The 21,563-nt window shown below is 43.8% G+C and overlaps 1 protein-coding gene across 29 annotated transcripts in view; it reads right to left on the bottom strand.

Annotated features, from left to right (window-relative positions):
- Positions 1–18,950, bottom strand: part of Epb41l2 (erythrocyte membrane protein band 4.1 like 2) — a 175,560-nt gene extending 156,610 nt beyond the window's left edge. For 6 of the 29 annotated variants that reach the window (XM_052751215.1, XM_052751210.1, XM_052751214.1 and 3 more), the window contains exon 1: positions 18,806–18,946. The gene's annotated coding sequence lies outside the window, so the exon portion shown is untranslated. Of the gene's footprint in view, positions 1–18,172; positions 18,270–18,805 lie in introns of those variants that run through there. The other 23 variants (XM_052751220.1, XM_052751216.1, XM_052751228.1 and 20 more) reach the window with 11 other exon arrangements.
- Positions 18,951–21,563: the final 2,613 nt, after the last annotated feature.

Genomic DNA, 21,563 nt, shown 5'->3' with positions numbered 1-21,563 from the left:
CATTCCAGGACAGTTTTCACTTTGTACTGAAGTGTTTTCAAGGAATTTATAATCAGAGAGAGAAACTCAACAACTCATTTCTAACAAAGTTTGTCTCGTCCATCTACTTTGAAACACTGTAATGTACACAACTTATGAGGTTTCCCTACAGACTTCCACGAAATCTACACAGCCAAAGGAAATTAAATCAGTACTTCAAACTGACATCTGTGGGCCAGGCGGGAGAGGCTCAGCAGGTAAAGGCACCTGCTGCCAAGCCCAAGCAACTGAGTTTAATCCCTGGAGCCCCAGTGCTGGAAGGGGGGAACTGACCTTCACATACATGCTGCACCACACACATGTACAGAAAACAAAACCACTATTCCCAATAACCAGGAGTAAGTAAGGAAACTACAGGGAATAATATGCTGTATTATTTTCAAAGGCTTAAAGAACAGAACTTAAATGCTTCACTATAAAGAAATGTTTGAGACAGACATACTGAACACAACTCCAATATTACACAATGTGCACATATCAAAATAGCACATGAAAACCCACAATGTGTACAATTCTTATAGAACTTTCTGAGGTTGGTTTTGTTTTGTCTTGAGACAGAATCCCAAGTCTGGAATTCATGATCCTCCTGTCTCCACAGGATGTGGGATGTGCAACCACCACTTGGTTCATGTAGTGCTGAGGACTGAACCCAGAACAACATACATGTTAGGCAGACACTACCAACACAGCTACATACACAGCCCAATTCTTATGTTTTTATGTATCCATTAAAAAATAAACTTTAAAGCTGGGCATGGCGGCACACACTTTTAATCTCAGTACTGAGGGAAGACACAGAGGATCTGTCAGTTCAAGCCCAGCATGGTCTACATAGCAAGCTTCAGGGTAAATGATGTGAGTTTATCTCAAAAGCAATTATAATAATACATTTTAAAATAAAAACTTCAGTGGGAGCCAGGCAGTGGTGCCACATGACTTTAATCCAAGCACCCAGGGAAACCCTGTCTCGGGAAAAAAAAAAAAAAAAAGAAGAAGAAGAGGAAGAGGAAGAGGAGGAGGAGGAGGAACAGAAGGAGAAGAAAACCTTTATACTGGAAAAGAGATGGTCAATGTTAAGATTCCAGTCAACACCACCAAACTGCTTTCCGCTAAACTATTTTTCCAAAGTTGTGATAAGGATACCATGAAGACTTTATCAAATATTGTACCAAAATCTTTCATCTATTTTTATAAGGAAGGACATTTTCAAATCACTTTTGCTACAAAGATAAATTAACAATTCACAAACTTGAGTTAGGACTATCTTCACCACATCCAAGCCACTGCTGAGAACGCAGACCCTAGAAGCAATGCCCTAACCCAGCGCTGTCCTCAGTATTCAGTGCACTGAGACTGGAACATGGGGCTACAGTCACCTCCTACCTTCTTCTTTCCCAAGACAACAGGAGACAGCATCTAATGACTGTTGTATGAAAACTCTGAAGACTCAGGACAAACTTCTGTGCAAATCAGCAGCACTGGCCAACCACAGTCAATGTTCCAGTAATGCACTTGCCACTCCAAGGCACTCAACTGAAAACCAGTTCTCATCATCTGCTGGTACCTTCAACTACTGCCCTCGCCAGGGTCTTTGTGACTTTCCAACATTCCAGATGGACTCCACATTCCATTTCAGAGGCGGGGGTGGGGACAAGAGAGGGTAAAGGGGGAGGGGACAAAGATGTATATGTTTCTCTTGAATACAGAATTTTGATTTGAAAACTATATGTAAATAGGTCATAATTTTACACACACACACACACACACACACACACACAAAGGTAGAAGGGAAAATAGTTGAGAAACAGAAAGGCCCAGGTTGGGGTGAGGAAGAGAGACGGAAGGAAGGTAGTAGGAAGCCCAAGTCCATGATGTATTGAATGCAGACAATATATGGCCAAGGTGCTTGAACAGAAATGTCTACAAAATCCATGACACTGCACAATCAATGCAGCTAATGATTTTCTACAGCGGAAGATGAAGGGAAGTGGGAATTAGAACAAAATATGATGATATATTTGTATGAAATCTATGACCTTATATGTGAACTAAAAACAATCTACTCTAAAGGTAGAAGCTGGGTCCATGTAATCGCAGCATCTATGAGGCCGACGCAGAAGAAGTATGAGTGAAAGGCCTGCCTAAACTACACACACAGACCCGGGCTCACAAAAAGATAGACGAAAAGCAGACACTACTGAGCACCAACAGCTGTCCGCACACTTGCATAGTTCCCCTTCCCAGGCATAACTCACACCAGCCACGGAACGTGAGCGGACTCTCCTCAACTGCTTTCAGGCTGCCTAATGAAAACTCTCCTCCAGTGATCAAATATCTCCTACTGCAATAAAGCAGTGCTGGCTGCGGGTGGGAGGGCTGCAAACACAACAGCTCACATGTTCTTCGGGAGAAGAATACAGGACAGCATTTAGAACAGAAGGCACTAGAACTAAACAGCCTAGGTTCAAAGCCAGGCTCTGTCTTTAGTTAGTTAACAGAATGACCCCAAGCACTCTTAATTCTGTTAAGTTCCTGAGACTTGAAGGGCCTCAATTTTCTCACAGGATTCCTCCTACAATAATAAATTTCAGCCATACTGTGTTACTAAAGGGCTCAATAATAAACGCAAGTCATAGTGCCATGCCAGGGACACAGGAAGATCAAGCAAGGCCATCTGTTATCAGTTATGAGCCAATGCCTTTCCTAAGAGACTGGTTCCATGGAACTTAAATGTACACTAACATAATGATGCTCACGTATTAGCTAAGGAAAGCAATGCAGTACAGACACGGCCAGCTGTGGCTACGCTGCCAATGACTGCCTCACTTCTAAGCCCCGAACACGGTCAGTGTTTTAAGTCGTGTACTGTCCCCCAAACTGCTAGTCAAACATAACGATTTTGCCAACAGAAAGAAAAGTATCTCATTTCTTTTAAGTTCTCACACGAACCACAGAACATCAAAGGGCAGAAGGGAAGAAAGGAAGAAAAATGAAATAAAATCTAAAACAAGCACCAGTTGGAGCCAGGGGGAATATGTATATACATAAACATAACCTTAAGAATACACTAACGGGCAGGCAGCGATGGCACATGCCTTTAATCCCAGCACTCGAGAGGCAGAGCCAGGCAGATCTCTGTGAGTTCAAGGCCAGTCTGGTCTACAGAGTGAGATCCAGGACAGGCACCAAACTACAGAGAAACCCTGTCTCGGAAAATCAAAAAAAAAAAAGAATACACTGGGCGGGGGTGGCAATTTGAGAAGAAGAATTAAAAAAGAATGCACTAACAGCCAGGTATAGTGGTGCACACTTTTGATCCCAGCACTTCAGAGATAGAAACAAGAGGCTCTCTGTGAGTTTGAGGCCAACCTGGGCTACATCATAAGCATAGTAAGTTCCAGACCAGCCGGAGGTACATAGAGACCCTGTCTCAAAGAGAAAAATACACTACAATTAGACCTCTATTGCTCTGTCTTAGAGATCCTTCAGACTGTCTCTGTAACTGTTTACTTCTGTGCTGTAGTCTGACTTGTTACTAGTACTGGCTAAAGCATACACAATGCTATATTCATATAAATCTGCTTCCAGGGACAAGGACAATACTACTCAGATATTTATTCAAACACATGACAACTAAATATGTTATCAATGAACTACTTCGTTACTCAAAAAAAGAATCAGTTAGGAACATAAACCCTAGACACCACATAGTACATAGTACACAACAGGATTCCCACATTATTTACATAAGAAATTACATGATGTTTAGGATTTGCTTCAAAATATTATGGGTAGGCAGGCAGTGTGAGAGTCAGGGAACAGAGAGGAAATACGTATGAAACATTCCAGGCCAGCACTGCTAACTGTTCAAGTCATGAGGGTACAGGAACTCTCTGTTACTGTTCTCTCTACTCCTGAACATACTGCCAACTTCCGAAACAGAATGCCAAAGGGAAGCAGAGAAGGACGTGTCGGCCTATGTGTAAAGTCCCAGCACTGGAGAAGTGGAAACTGGAGAACAAGGAGTTCAAAGCCAGTCTCAGCTAGAGACCAGCCTACATGACATGAGACGGTCTCAGAAAAAGAGGCCTCACCTTTCCATAACTGATAATGTTATGGCGGGTACTACTTACAAAATAAATAAAATAAAATAAAAAGATCAACAGATACACACACACCAAAAAAAAAAATATATGGCTTCAAAAAATCCCATACACACATACAAAGAAAAAAGTCCTTTAAGAAGGGCCTCTTCCACGGCTGTCCTGTGTGCACAGGTCACAGATCCACAGAATGGTCTAGAATCAACCCTTCGTAACTCACGCTCATAGCACCAAGGATGAGAGTAAACTGGCATCGTGCAGGCAAAGGCCACATCTGCACTGCACACGCACCAAACCGACAGCCCTCTTCAGGGCTGCAGAAGTTACAAATGCCCTCCACAGAACACACTCTGCTTCCTGTTTCAAGGTGGGGGCACTCAGGGAGAAACCAGAGTTTTCACATTCCCCTATGTGCCTAATTTAAAACAGACATGCTCGGCATTAGGAAAATAAAGACATGAGCTTTCCTGATTTTAATGGCCATGATCCAAAAACCAGTTCTGGCTACAAGTGCGTAGGGAAATCTTGATTTCTTCTTTAGACAGGCTCAAGTCATTACTTGACGCTCTTAACTTGTCCCACACACAATTTTTATCTGCTTTATGGAGGAGAGAAAGTTTTTCTTTTCTTCATTGAGAGAAGTGAACAAGGAAACTTCTCCAGAGACACATCCATTCAGCTGCTTTTCTTTCTACTGCAGAAGGATTAAGCAGAGGGTACCAGAAGAAGCGCAAGAGTGTCATAGTAAATACAGGCTCCCAAAGCCTCGGCTGACTAGGAACACTGTCTAGATACAACCAGGGCCACGTTTGCTTTTCCAACACTTCTGAAAGCACTTGGCATCGTTTTCCAATAACCCTCACTGCACTCGACTTCCTTGTTTTCTCAGTAGTATTTCAAAACCTTGACACATTTATTGAGCTATTTTTGGAAGACCTCGGTCTGTCTACCTTCAGGGCTCATGATGTAAATATATAAAAGCTACAGGACATCCCTTTAGCTACAAAACTTGGCAGGCTTCCTGGGTCTCCAAGAAAATTCCAATTAGCTACTTTCTGAACAGCAAGAGCACAATGGAGAAGGGACGGCAGTAAACCCAGGAGACTGGCCATGCCTGCTGGTCCATTTCTCAACTGCTGAGTGACCTCCATTTAACCTCTTCCTGGCCTGCTTCTCTCACCTGTCACATCTACTCAACAGAACTTTAAAAAAAATAAATTCCTAAAGTCCAATGACAAAACATTCTAAGGATTTCTGTTGGGGGGAAAAAAACTAACTTTAAAATTAATAGACACTAAAGAAAAGAATAAAAGAAGCAAGCTGTGTACGCCTATAATGCCAACACTAAGAAGACCAAGCCAGAGATTTGGGTTCAGAGGAAGTCCCTGAGGGAGGGGGAACATTTAGAAGTCTGTCACAGTGAGCACGGAACTTTACACTGTCACCAAGAGAAAAAAAGGACTGTATGAAAGCACGGCCAAAGACATCTTTCTCGGAACTGTCCCTATGTAATTTTTTTGAAGGGTTCTGTTTTTAATCTAAGCGGGGTCTCAAGTAGTCAAAGCTAACCTCGAGCACACTATGAAGCAGAAGATGAACTGGAACTCTGCCTCCATCTCCTCATTCCTGAGGGAGGGAATTACAGGCATGCGCCACCATGTCGAAGAACCCAGGGCTTCACCAGGCAGGCGCTCTACCACTGGGCTCCATCCCCAGCCCTGCAGTGCATTTCTAACTCCAGTCATCTGTACACCTTTTCTACTTTCCCCAAATCCTGTATTAACTGTTGAATGCTTGTCTTTAAGTCACTGTAAAGGTACATCCGCTTCCTCATAAGGCTTAAGTAATAGCAAGGAAGTAAGAACTGCGAGACAGTTGTACGTTTCCTGGGGCACATCTGCATATACAACCAAAGGTTAAAGAAGATGCTTCTGTGTAACACCTCAGTCGTTTAGCATGCCGCCACACTTCAGGGAGACACCTGCACTATCTTCTCCAGAAGATACAGAATACAGGCTCTAACTTTATAAACCTCTGAAACCCACTGGTCAACTTAACAGGAACCACACATTTGTAGCTATTAGCTCTTCCTAGATGCCTGGACCATACAACCCCTCCCACAACTTTACTTACAATCCCTTTTGCATCTCAACATCTCCAAACTCCATTTACATCCTTAACACCCTTATTCACATTACTGTAAAACCTCTTCCTACTTACATCTGACCGAGCAATGAAGATTTTCATGGTAAAGAACAGTTGTTCTAACGCCCAGATTTACTTTATTTTATTCAATTTATGTATGGCATTATGTGTCCATTTAAAAGCAGGCAAATGAAGAATGTACTGTTGTAAAATAAGACTCTCATTTCTGAAAGGTTCATATTCACCAAACCTGTTGCCACTGTGTTTTGTTAAATTTACCTCTGATACATAATATTTAAGTTTATACCAAAGTAATCCTTGAACTACCACAAGAAACATATCTGTGTGGTATCAATAATGAGCTTCCTGACCTCTTCCAAGGAAGTGCTGTTCTGTTCAATCATTAGTCCTTCACTCTAAACGCTGACTCACTTACCTGATTCTTCTATGTGCTTTACACATAACTGAAGCCAGTAAATGGACAGAAAAAGAAATAGGTTTTTAATGGCTGCACCAAGTTTGTGTTAAGTACCACAATAATCCTCTGAATTTTATTTTTAACCAAAACAAAGCCCTAAATCCAGACAATTGAAGATGGGTTAATTTCTACTTCCTTAGGAAATAAAACTGGTGTTAAAAACAAGAGGGAAAGCTAAGGGCTGGGCAGTACATACCTTTACTCTCGGATGCCTGAAACAGGAGAACCACCGAGAGTTCAAGGCCAGCCTGGGCTAAGAGTGGAAGACTTGGTCTCAAAAACAAAACAAAAGGGGCAGGGGGGGGGGAGCAGAAGAGCTAAACAAACAGAACTGGAGAGAAGGGAAAGCAGATGTACAAAACATCTGACTTCGGAACAGAAGTTGCAACTGAATCACTGCTTTGATGGGACCCAAAAGGAACTGATAAAGTCCTAAGCACCTTAGGTACCTCTGAGGGCCTGAGGTTTAACACAGAGTTCAATACAGACTTCTAAGGGCTGCAAAGCAGTCTTCGTGCTTTGCCGGAGAGTAATCACTCACTTGGAAACCTGTACAAGCCAAATGTACAAGCCGTCACCTGAAAAGGAAGGGTATTTCATGACACACCCGAGTCTGAAGAAACTGACCTCCCTCCCACTTACACCTTCCTGAACAACTGCTACTTAAGTTCCTGTGAAGTCAGAGTTAAATCAAGACACAGATAGGGCACACAGGAGACACTGAACCCAGGAAGAAAGATGATCAGAAATTCCCAAAATACAGTTAGCTATACAGAGGTTCCAGAAATAAAGTCCAGGATGACAGAGTGCCCAGAAAGGATGGGGGAGGAGGAACTACGGACATCATTAGTGAAGTGTGTGCAGTACAAGCTTGAGGATCGAAGTTCAATCCCCGACACCCACACAAAAAAATCCAGATTTGGTGACACTACTTATAATCCCAGCACTGGGAGGTAGGCAGGTCCTTGCAGCTCCCTGGAGAAAGACCCATCAACCAAGTGGACAGCTCCTGAGGAACACCACCTGAGACCAACCTCTAGCTTCCACATGCACGTATGTACACCTGCACACACACATATAGATCTAAAATGGAACTGAAAAACTTTTGTTTTTGAGCCTCACTTCAAGAATTCTTTTTAACTTTTTTTTTTAAGAATTATTATGTATAGTGTTTCGCCTGCATGCCAGAAGAGGGCACCAATCTCATTATAGATGACCGTGAGCCACCACGTGGTTGCTGGGAATTGAACTGAGGACCTCTGGAAGAGCAGCCAGTCAATGCTCTTAACCTCTTAGTCATCTCTCCAGCCCCAACTTCAGGAATTTTATAGCTTCCAACATAGCTGATATCAACATAGCTGATACGGGCTGATATCAAGAAAACCAGCCAGGCGGCGGTGGTGCACACCTTTAATCCCTACACTCAGGCGGCAGAGGCAGGAGGATCTCTGTGAGTTCGAGGCCAGTCTGGTCTACAGAGCAAGATCAAAAACAAGCTCCAAAACTACACAGAGAAACCCTGTCTCAAAAAAAAAAAAAAAAAGTATTTTTAAAGTATAATCAAAGCACTTTACATGGCTCATCTTTCTAAGTTGAAGAATGGAAAAAGAGTGTGGGCCAGTATGAAAAGAGATTAAAACAAGCTAACTCTAATCAAAATGTAAAGTATTATTTATATGTACAAGAAACTGGAGCGGAGAGACACCATTGCTGGTGCTGACTGCACAGGCTTCTCCAGTGTGGTTCCGGCAATGAAACACTGAAACAACTCTCCACGCACAGAAGTACCTCCACGTGAGCCGAGGAACCAGAGAGTGGCTAGGAAACGCCTATGAAATCAAATTCTTGACTTCCAGCAGGTCCTGTTCCCTTAAAAAATACCCAAGACTTAACAAATCACAAAATGAAAAGTATTTCATCATTTCTTCAAAAGTCAAAAACACAAGACAATTGTGTTACTTAGAGACCAAACACACAGAAAACAAAATCAGAAGTATCGAAAGTGGTGGCCTCTGGGGAGCTGAAGCTGTCAGGAAGACTTAGGGCACTGGTCTGCCTGCTCTTTCCCTTGTAGTCCCAAAGCATGCCTGACTTTCTAAATCATGTGAAAGTACTCTAGGGAGTGCAATTTCCACTGTAAATTAAATAGCAAAAAGTGTAAAACCACACGAAAGAAAAAACTGGTTGGGAAGGGGAGAAAGCTACACTTTATTTTTATGTTCTAAATTCTGGCACATTTTGCTAATGTTGGAAAAACAGGAGGAGCGTTACATGAAAGGCAAGTTGAAGGTCATTCCCCACTTGAGTATAGAGGTGGAGCTCTGGGGTACACTTGGCAAGCATGCAGCCCTGGGTTCAATCACAATAAAGTAAAAAAATCACACAACCCAAAGTAGTGCTCAGTCACGGTATACTGTTACTCGGTGCTTCAAGATCACACCTTAGGAAGAAATGAAGGGCCTATCTCCTCCAAAAGCCAGACGCTGAAGATGCCAACAGCTCTGAAACGAAGGCCAGCTCTGAAGAAGGGCATCAAATAACTTGAGTAGTTCCTGGCCCCATTGTACAAAACAAACATTCTGCCAACACACCCCCTAAGTGCAGTAACTCATTCAATTCTCAAGCCTCAGCTATTCCAAAGGATTAAGGATATGAAAATGTGTAAATATAGTCCCAAATAGCCTTCTTATTTTCTGGTTTGGTTTTTCTGGAACTTCCTTCTCTCTTTCTTTTCTAACGTGCCATTGATTATAGATGTCTCTGCCCTTGGTTACTTACAATGGAACCTAGAAAAGAAAGAAAGAAAGAAAAAAAAAAAAAAAGCCCAGAAGACTAAGCCAACCTGTATGGCTGTGATGGCCCCAGAAGCTGGAAGGCTGTAGACCAGGAAGATGGCTGAGTGGGTAGAAGTGCTGCAACCAAGCCTGAGGATGTGAGTTCAACCCCTGAAACCCACAAAGAATGAATTCCCATCCCCTGACCTCCACAGGTGCACCACGGTACGTACAAGCCTACGTACACAAACATAAACCCACACACAAATAAACGTAAAAACAAATTTGAAGCCACAGGTGTCAAATAAAAGCCTACACCTAGGGAATAATCTTGCAGAAATGGGAAAGAGGAGGGGAATTATATCATTTTTCTAGATCTAATTACAAATCAAAAGAAAATACAAGACACAGGGATGGGTTAACTACACTACCGTGAAAACAGCAAAATAAGCCGCGGTTAACACACAAGACAATCAATTAGGCTTCTTCAACAAATAACTGAAAGGAAAAATAAGAAATAAAGAGGCAACTAAACCTGAAGGGCCAGATAGACATATCAAATGGGTTGTATATACAAATCTTAACTGAATCTTGAGCCAATGAAACTTTTTCAAAAATTGACACTTGGGAGAGTAGAGAGATGGCTTACCGGTGAAGAGCATTTGCTACTCTTGCAGAGGACCTAGGTTCCACACCCAGCATCCAGGGTACTCACAACTGTCCACAACTCTAATTCCAGGGAATCCAACATCCTCTTCTGGCCTCCACAAGGACCAGACTCAAATGTGGTGCATAGACATGCATTCAGGCAAACATTCATATACACTAAAAAACTTTTTAAAAATGACACTGATTAAACTGACACTTAACTAGTTGGGCACAGTGGGCACAGATAGACCTGTAGTCTCAACATTCAGGAGGCTGAGGCAGAGAGATCACAAACTCAAGACCAACTTGGGCTAGATGAGTTTGAGACCAGACCAAACTACAAAAGGAGTTTGAAGCCCATGTGGGCTACATAGTGAGACCCTGTCTCAATGCCTCCCACTTAAAAATTTGGCACTCTGCCGGGCAGTGGTGGGCGTACGCCTTTAATCCCAGCACTGGAGAGGCAGAGCCAGGCTGAGGCCAGCCTGATCTACAGAGCAAGATCCAGGACAGGCATCAAAGTTACAGAGAAACCCTGTCTTGAAAAACAAAAACAAACAAAAAAAAACTGGCACTCTGATTGAGAAAACAAAGCACTTGGGGCTGGAGAGCTGTCTCAGCGGTTAAGCAAACCTACTGCTCTTGCACAGCACCTCAGTTTAGATCACAAGGGCCTACACTAGGCAGCTCACAACCGAACGTAACTCCAGCTCTGGGGACTTTTACAACCTCTTCTGACCTCCAAAGAGAACCACAAGCACTGTGACACACACACATCAAACATGAACATAAGTAAAAAGGAATTTAAAAAGGAAAAAACTGGGACTCGAGACCTTAATGCTGACAAGTGAACAACTCTTTGTGACTTTGAGAAACGTTTAGTGTAATGATGGTATCAAATTAAGGTTATCAAACAGTGTTTATCATCTAAAACTGAAAATGAAAGGAAAAATACAATTAAAACAGGTAGAGAGCTCAGGAAGCCCTAGGTTTGACCCTCCCCGCCCCCCCCCCAGCACCACATCAATCAGGTGCGGTGGGGTGGCTAGCAAATCCTTGTATTCTGAACACTTGAAGGTAGAGGCAGGAGGATCAGAAGTTCAAGTTCATCTTAAGCTACATAGTGAGCCTGAGGTACATGAGACTTTGTCTCAAAAAAAAGTAGTTTTTCACAATGTAGAAAAACTACTTGACTCGAATATCAAGCTGCGGCCTCAAAATGTGAACTTTGGTTTCTCATTCTCTGACTCTGACATCTGGTAATGATGAAAATGACCAAACAACCAGATAATTAGCTCACTGTGCCCAGAGATGCAAGAGGTGGTCAGACTTGTTTTGTGAACATTTCTACATGATACACACACTTCTCTGTCCTCTGTAAGTCATGAAACCCTATTCATTCTCAGCATCTGAAAGGTATATCAGTACTGCTTGCCCATAAAAGCTTCACTTGCCTTTCTTCAAAACACTGCAATTCCTCGGACCTCAAATAAAACTGCTTTAGTTTCTGAGTCTGAACTGATAGGGTGGTGCATAATGAAACAGAAAGGACAAAACGTAAAACATCACTTTGAAAAGCCAAGTAATATATAAATCAGGCACAGCTGTGGGCTATGGGAGTCTAAAACTAGGCTTTAGACAATGAAGCAGATTGCTTAACAGTAAATAAGGAAGTCTAGAACCAAACCAGAGGAGGAACACTCCATCATGACCCTGACAGTGACCCAAAAGTAATGCTTCACAAAGGGAGAGGCAAGAAATGACCGCTGGCCCAAGAAGAAGGAAAAAGCCCCACGGCAAGCAACAGCTGCTTCAAGTTCGCATGGCAGGTGTTTTTCACCTTTCAATTGCTATTTAATACATGGAGTATAAATTTAGTAGTCAGTGCACCCAATGCAAGTGAATAAATTGGTCTGGAGCAGTGGTTCACAACCTGCAGGCCCCGCCCCCCACATTTCCTGCATATTAGACATTTACATTACGATTCATAACTGTAGCATATTTACTGTTATGAAGTAGCAAGGAATAATTTTATGGTGGGGGGGGTCACCACAACATGAGGAACTGTATTAAAGATCACAGCATTAGGAAGGTTGAGAAGCACTGGTTTAGAGGTAAAATGAAAAAGAAATGGGGGGAAACTAAAAGAAGAATTAGCATAAAAATAATGCAAGCTCTGTCTGGCTGACAGTCCTTCCAATAGAGGAGTATGGACCCAGTGTTGCTACCATCCTCCATGTTTCCTACCCCAAACAAAAGTGTTTATGTTGACTAAAATGAAGCACTATACTGAGGGAATATATGTCTACAGGTGTATTTCCCACATAAAACAACATCTTGGATTTACAAAGGTTACATTTTAGTGTGTTTTTCACCAGAGTTTAAACAATCAATACAACATCCACTTACTGTGAGCCTTATTACAACAAGTTTACTGCGACTATAGAGAAAAGAAGTTGTAACACAGCATATGCAAACATTGTATACTCGGAATCCGTTGTAACACAGCATATGCAAACATTGTATACTCGGGATCCGTTACCTCTGGCAACACCACAAAGACTACATTCTCCCTGTACTGTTGAAACCAGATCCCAAGAGCTTTACCACATGCATACAACTTTGGGCATTACTTAAAAAGATGGACAAGACTAAGTCAACAGTTTTGTAAAGGTTCAAAAAATCTAAAGATACTGTACTAAAAATAGTTTTCAAAAGGCATTTCAGCCGTAAGAAATTCTAGCCTCATATCGGACTGCATTTCCACCCAGATAACTGGTTCCTGACTACCGCAAAAAATGTGCTTCCCACACAGTCACAGCAACCCACTGGGTCTTTTCATAACCTAACAATTCTCACAGAGGCCAGGCACTATGTGAAACATTGTATAAACACTGGCTCATTTAATCTCCTATCACGCTAGGAGGTAAGTGTGATTTTTACGCGCGCGTAAGTGACTGAGCACAACAGTGGAACAGAGAGAAAACAGGGTCTCTCTCAAGACTTGGAGTTCCTGATCCCAGACACTGAAGAACTAGGTCTGGGGATGTGGCTCCGCTGCTACAGGGCAGCCCTGGGTTTGATCTCCAGCACCACCACGTAAATGGGGTGCTCAAGGTCCTCCACTGTCCCAAACCAAGTTCAAGGTCAGCCTTGTCTACAAGAAACCTCGTCTCATACACTAATGATTAAAAAGTAAGAACTGAATTAGATTAGCAATTTGAAACCTTTTTCTGATCCCCTAAATAACCTCATATCCATATTTTCTCTTTCTCCATGTCCACCCACCTCTCAGGGTAACCTCTTTCACGTACTCATTCACCCAAACATAACTCACACACAAACATAACCTAACTTCTTGACTTGCTGCGGTCCGAGGCATAGCCCAAGCAGTCAGGAGTGTGAATTAAATCATGGCTAAGTTTCCTTCTGACCAGGTTGAGGGTCAGGTGACCAAGTTTAGGGTCAGGGGTGTGTGTGTGTATGTGTGTGTGTGTGTGTGTGTGTGTGTGTGTGTGTGTGTGTGTGTGTGTTCTTTAAGAAGCAGCCTCTTTGGATAAAAGGAGGAAAAACAAAGAACAGTGGCAAATACAATTACATTTGAATGTCTTCACACTACCAGGATATATGTATACTGGTCAAAGACTGATGATTCTAAAAAAAAGAGTAAACTCGGCAAGGTTGTTACAATTCTGATGGGTTCAGCTCCAAAGTACATCCAGAGATCTGAAAACCTGAACTTAGGGTTTGAAAAAGATGACTAGACAGTTGGTAATTGGACCTATATGCTATATGCCATTTTTTTAAGCCACCTAAAGGGTGCTAAATGAAAAACGTCATAAAATGAGAAAAATAAAAAAAATCAGAGTTATCTGAGTGAAATATACTTAACAGTGCTGAGAATATGAAGTGAACTCAATTTCCATCCTGAGGAAAAAAACAGAATACGAATGTACTGATAGACTATGAAGGTCTGACTTGGTGTCTGAGATTACTTTAAAAAGGAAAATTCAGAAAATCTTTTTTTTTTCCAGAAAAATTCTTGTTAAAATAAATGCTATTCCTCAAACCAGCAAAACAGTATATAGATGATTTACCATTCTAGACATGGAAAACACCCATCAAAAAAATCTGCACAGATCCCAAATCAATCAAAACAACAAGCAGAAACTATATCCAGAGATGGTTAGTAAGGAAGTCTTCTTTGTGTTTCTTTGTAAGCTATGACCAATTTCTACAAAGTCAAGCTTTCAAGGTACCCCACTGGAATGCTAGCACTTAAGACATGGAGACAAGACGATCAGGAGTTCAAAGCCGACCTTAGGCACATAGTAGATTCAATACCAACCTGAACTGTATGAGACCCTGAGGTTTTGTTGTTGTTTGTTTTGTTTACCTTTTTTGTTTTGTTTTGTTGAGACAGGGCCTTTCTACATAGTCCTGGCTGTACTAGAATACACAATGTAGACCAGGCTGGCCTTGAACTCACAAAAATCTACCTGCTTCTGCCTCCCAAGTACTGGGATTGAAGGCGTGCGCCACCATGCCAGCGGAGACCCTGGTTTTGTTGTTGGTGTTGTTGTTGTTGTTGTTTTCATACACTCAAGAAGGCTGGAGAGATGGCTCACAGTAAAGAGCACTTGCTGCTCTTGCAGAGGATCCAGGTTTGATTTCCAGTTCCCGTGGGGCTTACAACAGCCTGTAACTCCAGTTCCAACAGAACCAGCACCCTCTTTTGGCCTCTGTGAGCACCAGGCACCCACATGGTGCACATACATACATGCAGGCAAAATAATCACACACATGAAACAAAAAAACCTTTAAAAAAATATACAAAAAAGGTCCAGTGAATTAATTTTTCAACGAGTGAGTATAATACAAGTATATGTAAAATCTGTGTGTTGTGTGTGTTGTATGTGTGTGTATTTCCTTCTATTTCATACAAAATATACAAACACATACACTTTATAGAAAAACTACCCCCAAAAAGTTGTAATTGTCAATTGTTTCTAGATATATTAGAGATGGGTTTTGTTTTGTTTTTTTAATTTCCTTTCTGGCTGATTTATGACTTCTAAGCAACTACACTATTAATAAGTACTGTGGTGGCCATATCCCTACAGTTAATGACACAAAGCAGTCATTCCATCTTAGATTTTAGTTTGGGACACTGCCCAGACAGACAAATGATAGAAATCTTATTGAATATCAAGTTACTGGTTCATGCCAAAACATGCCACTCCCAAAGGATGCTCTGTCTGCCATCTGTGAAGGAATCACATACAAATCCTCTATTTACTCAGGTCTTCCAAAGCAGCTAGAAAGGTCTGTGTGTGGAGGGGAGAAGGGACAGGGCTAAGAGGAGATTTGCTGACTCCTAAAAGTTCAGCCCTGAGACTGATTCCAAGATTCTATAAAAGAGCAGTAAATTAAGGTTTGGCCAGTATTTGCTGACTATGGAAGCCAGAATAAACATTTACTTGAGGCATTTAACTCTGTAAGAGTACCCAGTGGTTAGGTACAGCAACTCCAATCTGGGAAGAGAAAAAAAAAAAAATCAAGTCCACTAGAACTGTTTCTAAATAAAGGTAGGGTGGAGGAGATAGGCACATTTCCTTTGTTATCTCTAATAAACAATACAGACTTCAGAAAGGCAACATGCCAGTTGGTGGTATTGATCTCTAGAAACTTCTGCTGCCTTGCTTAAAAAAAAAACAACTAGCAATTTCTCTTTTCAAAAATGTCTACCCACAGCTATCTCAGCTCAAATAAAGAAAAAGCCTATGCTTTACTGTGGAAACAGAAACAAAAATCAGACCTCCAACTATATAAAATATGAACCACACATTCCTAAATAAAATGGCAAAGACACAACCTTTGTAGGTCACTAGCCGCAGCAATACGAGGTGGTGATTCAGAGCAGACTAAATGTTAAGCATAACTCTACGGAATTACTAGTTACAGAGAAAATTTACCAATAAATATTTTGGTTGAGGACTGCTTTGTCATCTTCGTAAGTATTTTTAGTTGAAAGCATGTGTTTGGGTAGCCCACGAGGACATGATTCTGATTTTTAAATATCTATTTTTTACATTCTGGTCACTGGTTAGGTTTCTAAACTCAAGTCTTTAGAACCGGTCATTTGAAAAGGGTAAACCACAAGAACATTACATTAAAAAGCAGAAGACCCAAGCTTACCAACTCAGGTCAGCAAAGCTAGGCCTGAAGGCTCAGGGTTCTCACAAATCTAAAGATGGGTCTTCCCTGGTCCAGTTGCACATGTAACACAAAACATACATGAACAAAATGTCCTAAAGTCATTCCTCAAGTACAGCAAGACTTCGGAGTTTCCTTACTTTTCTATCTGTAGTTATTGGGGGTAGGTGACGCGCATCCATTCAGATTCTTCCCCTAAAGCTCCAAATGGGCTTCTTTCTAATTGGACCTCAAAATTCATCATTTTAAATACCCATAATCAACTTTTCGGAAACATCCTACAGCAGTTTACATTTCTTATAGAAACACCAAACAGGTCGCTGAAAAATCTATTCAGATGAGTAATGTTAAATAATGGCACTGCTCTTGGTTCTTTTAAACAATTCCCCATCTAATTTAGACTTCAAGAGCTTTGAGAGTTGGTAGCTCAATCTATCCACATACTTTTTTTTTTCTTGCACACAGTGTCCTACTTCCACTAGAGGTAAACGATTAGTTAAGAACTGTTATGACTAGGTCTTTCTTAAGGGGGGAGTGTGTTTTAAATGGAAAGAAACCATCCTCTCCTATTAATGAGCAGCCTCCCGTTCGTTCTCAGCGGTCAGCTTGCGCACAAAACCGCTACTGACGTCAGTGAGAATTCTGCCTGAGAAGTGAGGAAGAAAGAATAGGATTAAACTAGCAAAAATCCACACCACTGCCCTAAGCCAGTACTACTCCTCCGGTTCTCCAACAGGCTCCAAAGAGCAACGTCTGACGTTTGACAGTGGCTCTCAAACTGAGTTCTAGAAATGATCACCCTCCCCGACAGGTGACACAGCCTCTCTCTTTAAACTTTATGTCAAATTAGCAGCCTGATGAGAGAGAGGGTTGCTGGGCCTTACCAAGACTCAGGATGACATTGCAATGCAGCCCCCATCAGTGGCTGCAAGAGCAAACCAGAGATTTCCCATAGTAGGAACCTGCAAACCAACTGAAAAATCGTACCAGACGCTATCCATCCCCTCCCCTCCCCCGGAAAATCTATACAAATATTGAGAATTCTAAATCCCATCTCCCACAGCCAAGAAACGGATCAAATTTCCCTCAGATGCAGAGGGATGTCTGACTAACATGCTGTCAACGCAGTATTATAAAGAATACACAGATAACATAACCCCACGGAAGAATTACAAAAAACAGGAAGGGCTGAAGAAAGATGAATGGAGAAAACTGTGACAGTAGTTTGTTGCTGTTATTGTTTTAGCTAATCACAGTAACAAGAACATAATGCCCCGCACACCCTACATTTCACATGCAAGAAAGTTCAAGCAACAAGAGAAAAAACCTTGATTCCGAAAGGAGAAAATATATGCACAACTCCCTGAGGTTCCACCTTCCCTACCACCCACCCAGGGACCTTAAAAAACAGGGGCAGCTGTTAAAGTGACAGAGAGATTTACTCAAAGGAAGAGATTTAGTGAAGGGAGAGATTTAGTGAAGGGCTTCCTCAGTTTGTACCAAGGGCTCCACACAGAGACCACTCCCCAAAATAACACACTGTGGGCGGGGAGCTCTTTTAACTTCACCAAAACCAAAAAAAAAAAAAAAAAAAAAAAAAAAACTTGGCCCCGCCAGAGGCTGACATCTGGGGACACTTAATGAACTAACGTCCCCCGCAGACGTCTGGGATCGAGGATGGAAGGGGGGGGGGGGTCCCCGGACGCCAACCTCACCGCCACGGGGCCCCGTTATTTCCTCCACCTCGTCCTTTTCCCCCTGCAGCGCACCTAAATTGCGCCCATCCCTCCGCTGCCAGCGCCGGGCGAACAGGAAGCCAGCCGTGGCTGGATGGCCTGGTGTCGGGAGCTGGAAGGCTCGCCGCAGAAAACGTGCGTGCGTGCCCGCAGCTCCCACACCGCGGAGGCGGCGGCGGGGGCGGCGGCGAGGACGGCGGCGGGGACGGCGGCGGGGGCGGCGGCGGGTCGCCCGCGTGGGCCCGGCGGCGCAGCGCCCTCCCCGGCTCCCGCAGAGCCCACGAGCCGGCTCCACGGGCCCGCGCCCGGCCACGACCCCCTCCCGGAGCTGGAGCCATGCTCCGGCTCCGGAGGGCGCCGCCGCGGCCGAAGCCCCTCCGCGCCCGGGATGGATGGAGCGCCGCATGCCTCGGTAGCGGCTCGGCTTGGCGGGGGGCCCGGGCGCGTGAACCCCCCCCAACCCCGGGGACGGCGCCGCCGCCGTCCTGCCTGGCTGGGAGGGAGGGAGGGAAGGAGGGAGGGAGAAGGGCCCACAGCCGCCCCCCTCCCCCGCCGGGGGGACAGCCGTCCGGGGCTTCCTGCCGGGGTCGGCTTCCCGCCTGCAGCCTGAGGGGGACGCCGCCCGCCCGCCCGCCCGCCCACCCCGTAGCCCGCTCGCCTCCTTACCGGGACACCGCCCCCTTCTCGAGCTTGCTCGCCCCGGGACACGGCCCGCTTCAGCCCCGGCCGCCGGCCCTCCGCGCCCGGCCGCCTCCACCCTCCGCTCAAGGTTTCAAATTGAAATTCCCTGGCTGGGGCCGTCAGAGAACTCAAGGCGCAAGCCCCGCCCACTCCTGGCGGAAGCCCCGCCCCGCACCCCCCGCTCGGCACGCCCCCGGGCGCGGAAACCCCCCCGCGGGGCAGGCCACGCCCACGCGGGCAGGCCACGCCCACGGCGCCGTCTGGCATGGGCGGGGGGGAGTCGGGGGGAAAGGGGTGGGCGGGGGGACGGACCTTCCCGAAGGGATTCGCTCGGCTCCCAGGCTCCGCGCCCCGCCGCCGGGACCCGTTTCGCCCTCCGAGCGACCCTGGAGATAATGATTGCCAATGCGTTGTGTGCGAGGCGTTCTTTCTGAGAATCCTGGCCTCAAATGCCCTCTCAACTTGTAAAAGTTCTTTCTTCAAAGTGCTTTCACTGACTGAACCTTCGCTGGGTGCCTGTTTCGTGGTAGACAGCAGAGCAGGTCCAGGAAACCGAATAAGGAAAGCCGGGTCCCCCCATCAGACTCCAGTGAAAGAAGCGCTTTCACAGGAAAGGCTTGAAAAGAAACCATTTATTCTTCCTGTGGGAGAGGCAGGAGAGAGTGGACAAACCCCGTGGAGGAGAGGAGCCTTGATGCTCAGCCTTAAGAGCCAGGATTTCTCCAGGCAGAAGCTTGGGAACCGAGTTTGCAAAGTGTAACTGGGATGAGGCAGTGTCCTTAAAAAAAAAAAAAATCTAACGGGTCAAATCGTGGAAAGTTTTACACACACACACACGTAGATAGACTCTCCCCCGGGTGTTTTGTACAATTAGATCTCTTAGTCTACTTATTCCATCTTTTCTTAGCATTGCATCTCAAACTGTCAAGTCACCTCACTGCCTCCAGCATCTGCCCCCAATGTTCTCTAGTCTTTTGCTTCCTCCCACCTCTCATAAAATCTTTAGTGATTCCACCTTTGCCAAAGTCACCTTTTCTTTCCTAAACATCGTAAAATTAACAGTGTCGAATTAACCCTCGGCAGACAACGCCTTGCATTGGATGATACTTTCCAGGTAACAACACACATTCATGTATTTTATCAGTTGCTCCTCACAATAGCTGAAAAACCTAACGAGGGTATTATCTTCACTACATCAAAAAGAAAAGAGCAGGGGAAATAACGTTACTTACTAAAATCATTCTTGTAAATAATAATAGTATTGCAATAATGGCTAGCATTTGTTGTACAGCAAGCACCTAAGCAGATTTCCTCCATTGCAGTCCCAGACACTGAGTACACAGTAAGTTTGATAAGGTGTGTAACACATACTGGAGTCCTGATTGCATACATTTCTAGTGAAGAAGAGCCAGCAATTCGTGTTTCACTTTCTGTTGCTTCGAGGAAATAGCTGAGATAAATAACTTAGAAGAGTTATTTTTCCTTATGGTGTCGTAGGTTTCTGTCCACAGTCACTCAGCCCTTTGCTTTGGGTAGGGGTCAAGGCATCATGGTAGGGAGCATATGGAGCAAAACTTCTCACCTCCCTCATGGAATCTGAGAAGTCAAAATTGAGAGACCGAGGTCCTAATATACCCTCCACTGATGTACCCCAAATGACTTAACTTCCACCAGGTAGGCCCCACATGCAAAAGTTTCCACCTCCCCGTGACACCATCAACTGGGAACCAAACCTTTCAACATATGAGCTTCAGGGGAATATGTAAGATCTCAGCCACAGATTTCAGATATTTATGCACCTTGAGGCAGCCACCATAAAGCTGATAAAACAAGCTTCAGGACTCATTATTCTCACAGACCTTGAAACCAAATATTTGCTATTTTGATTCCACATTAAGAATAAGTTGTTATATATAATAAACTGTGTCCATTTTTGTTTGTTGCGACAGACACTTACTGTGTTGACAAGCTGGCCTAGGGTTCCTGGGTTCGATTGATCTTCCTACCATATGTAAGACTGAGGTTCAGACTACAGGTTCAGACCACAGCACTGAACTTAATCACACAAGTTTTGAGGGCCGTAGATCTTGACCCACACAGCTGTAGAGGTGGCTTCATAGTTAAGAGTACCACCATGAGAACCTGAATTCGGATTCTAACATCCAGGTAACAAGCTAGGCATAGTATCACAGGTGCTTACAACCCAAGCACTGTGGGGGCAGACAGAGGGGTCACTGAGGCTTCCAGACTACCAGCCTAGGCCAAAGCACAAAAAGGACCAAGTTCAGAGAGAAACCTTGCATCAGAGGAGTAAGACAGAAAATGATAGAAGAGGACAATTGACATTCTTCTCGGGGTGGCAACTACAGATGAATAATTTTTCAAATACCAATGCAAAATAGTAAAATGAACATACATATATAAATATATAAATAATAAATATATATAAATAATAAAATATGTTATTATAAAAAAAAGGTGCTACTGTGGTGATATTGTGTTCCCCAATATATTGTGCATCCTAATAAACTTATCTGGGGTCAGAGGACAGAACAGCCACTAGACAGACATAGAGGCCAGAAAATGGTGGCACTCACACCTTTAATCCTAGCCTTCTGGAGGCAGAGATCCATCCGGATCTCTGTGAGTTTAAAGCCATGCTGGAAACAGCCAGGCATGGTGACACACGCCTTTAATCCCAGGAAGTGATGACAGCAGAAAGGTATATAAGGCGTGAGGACCA

Source organism: Peromyscus californicus, unplaced genomic scaffold (assembly GCF_007827085.1).
Source record: "Peromyscus californicus insignis strain IS unplaced genomic scaffold, ASM782708v3 Scaffold_22__1_contigs__length_63687245, whole genome shotgun sequence".
Lineage (NCBI taxonomy): Eukaryota > Metazoa > Chordata > Mammalia > Rodentia > Cricetidae > Peromyscus > Peromyscus californicus.
Note: the sequence above shows the minus strand (reverse complement) of the source record. Positions and strands in the feature narration are given on the sequence as shown.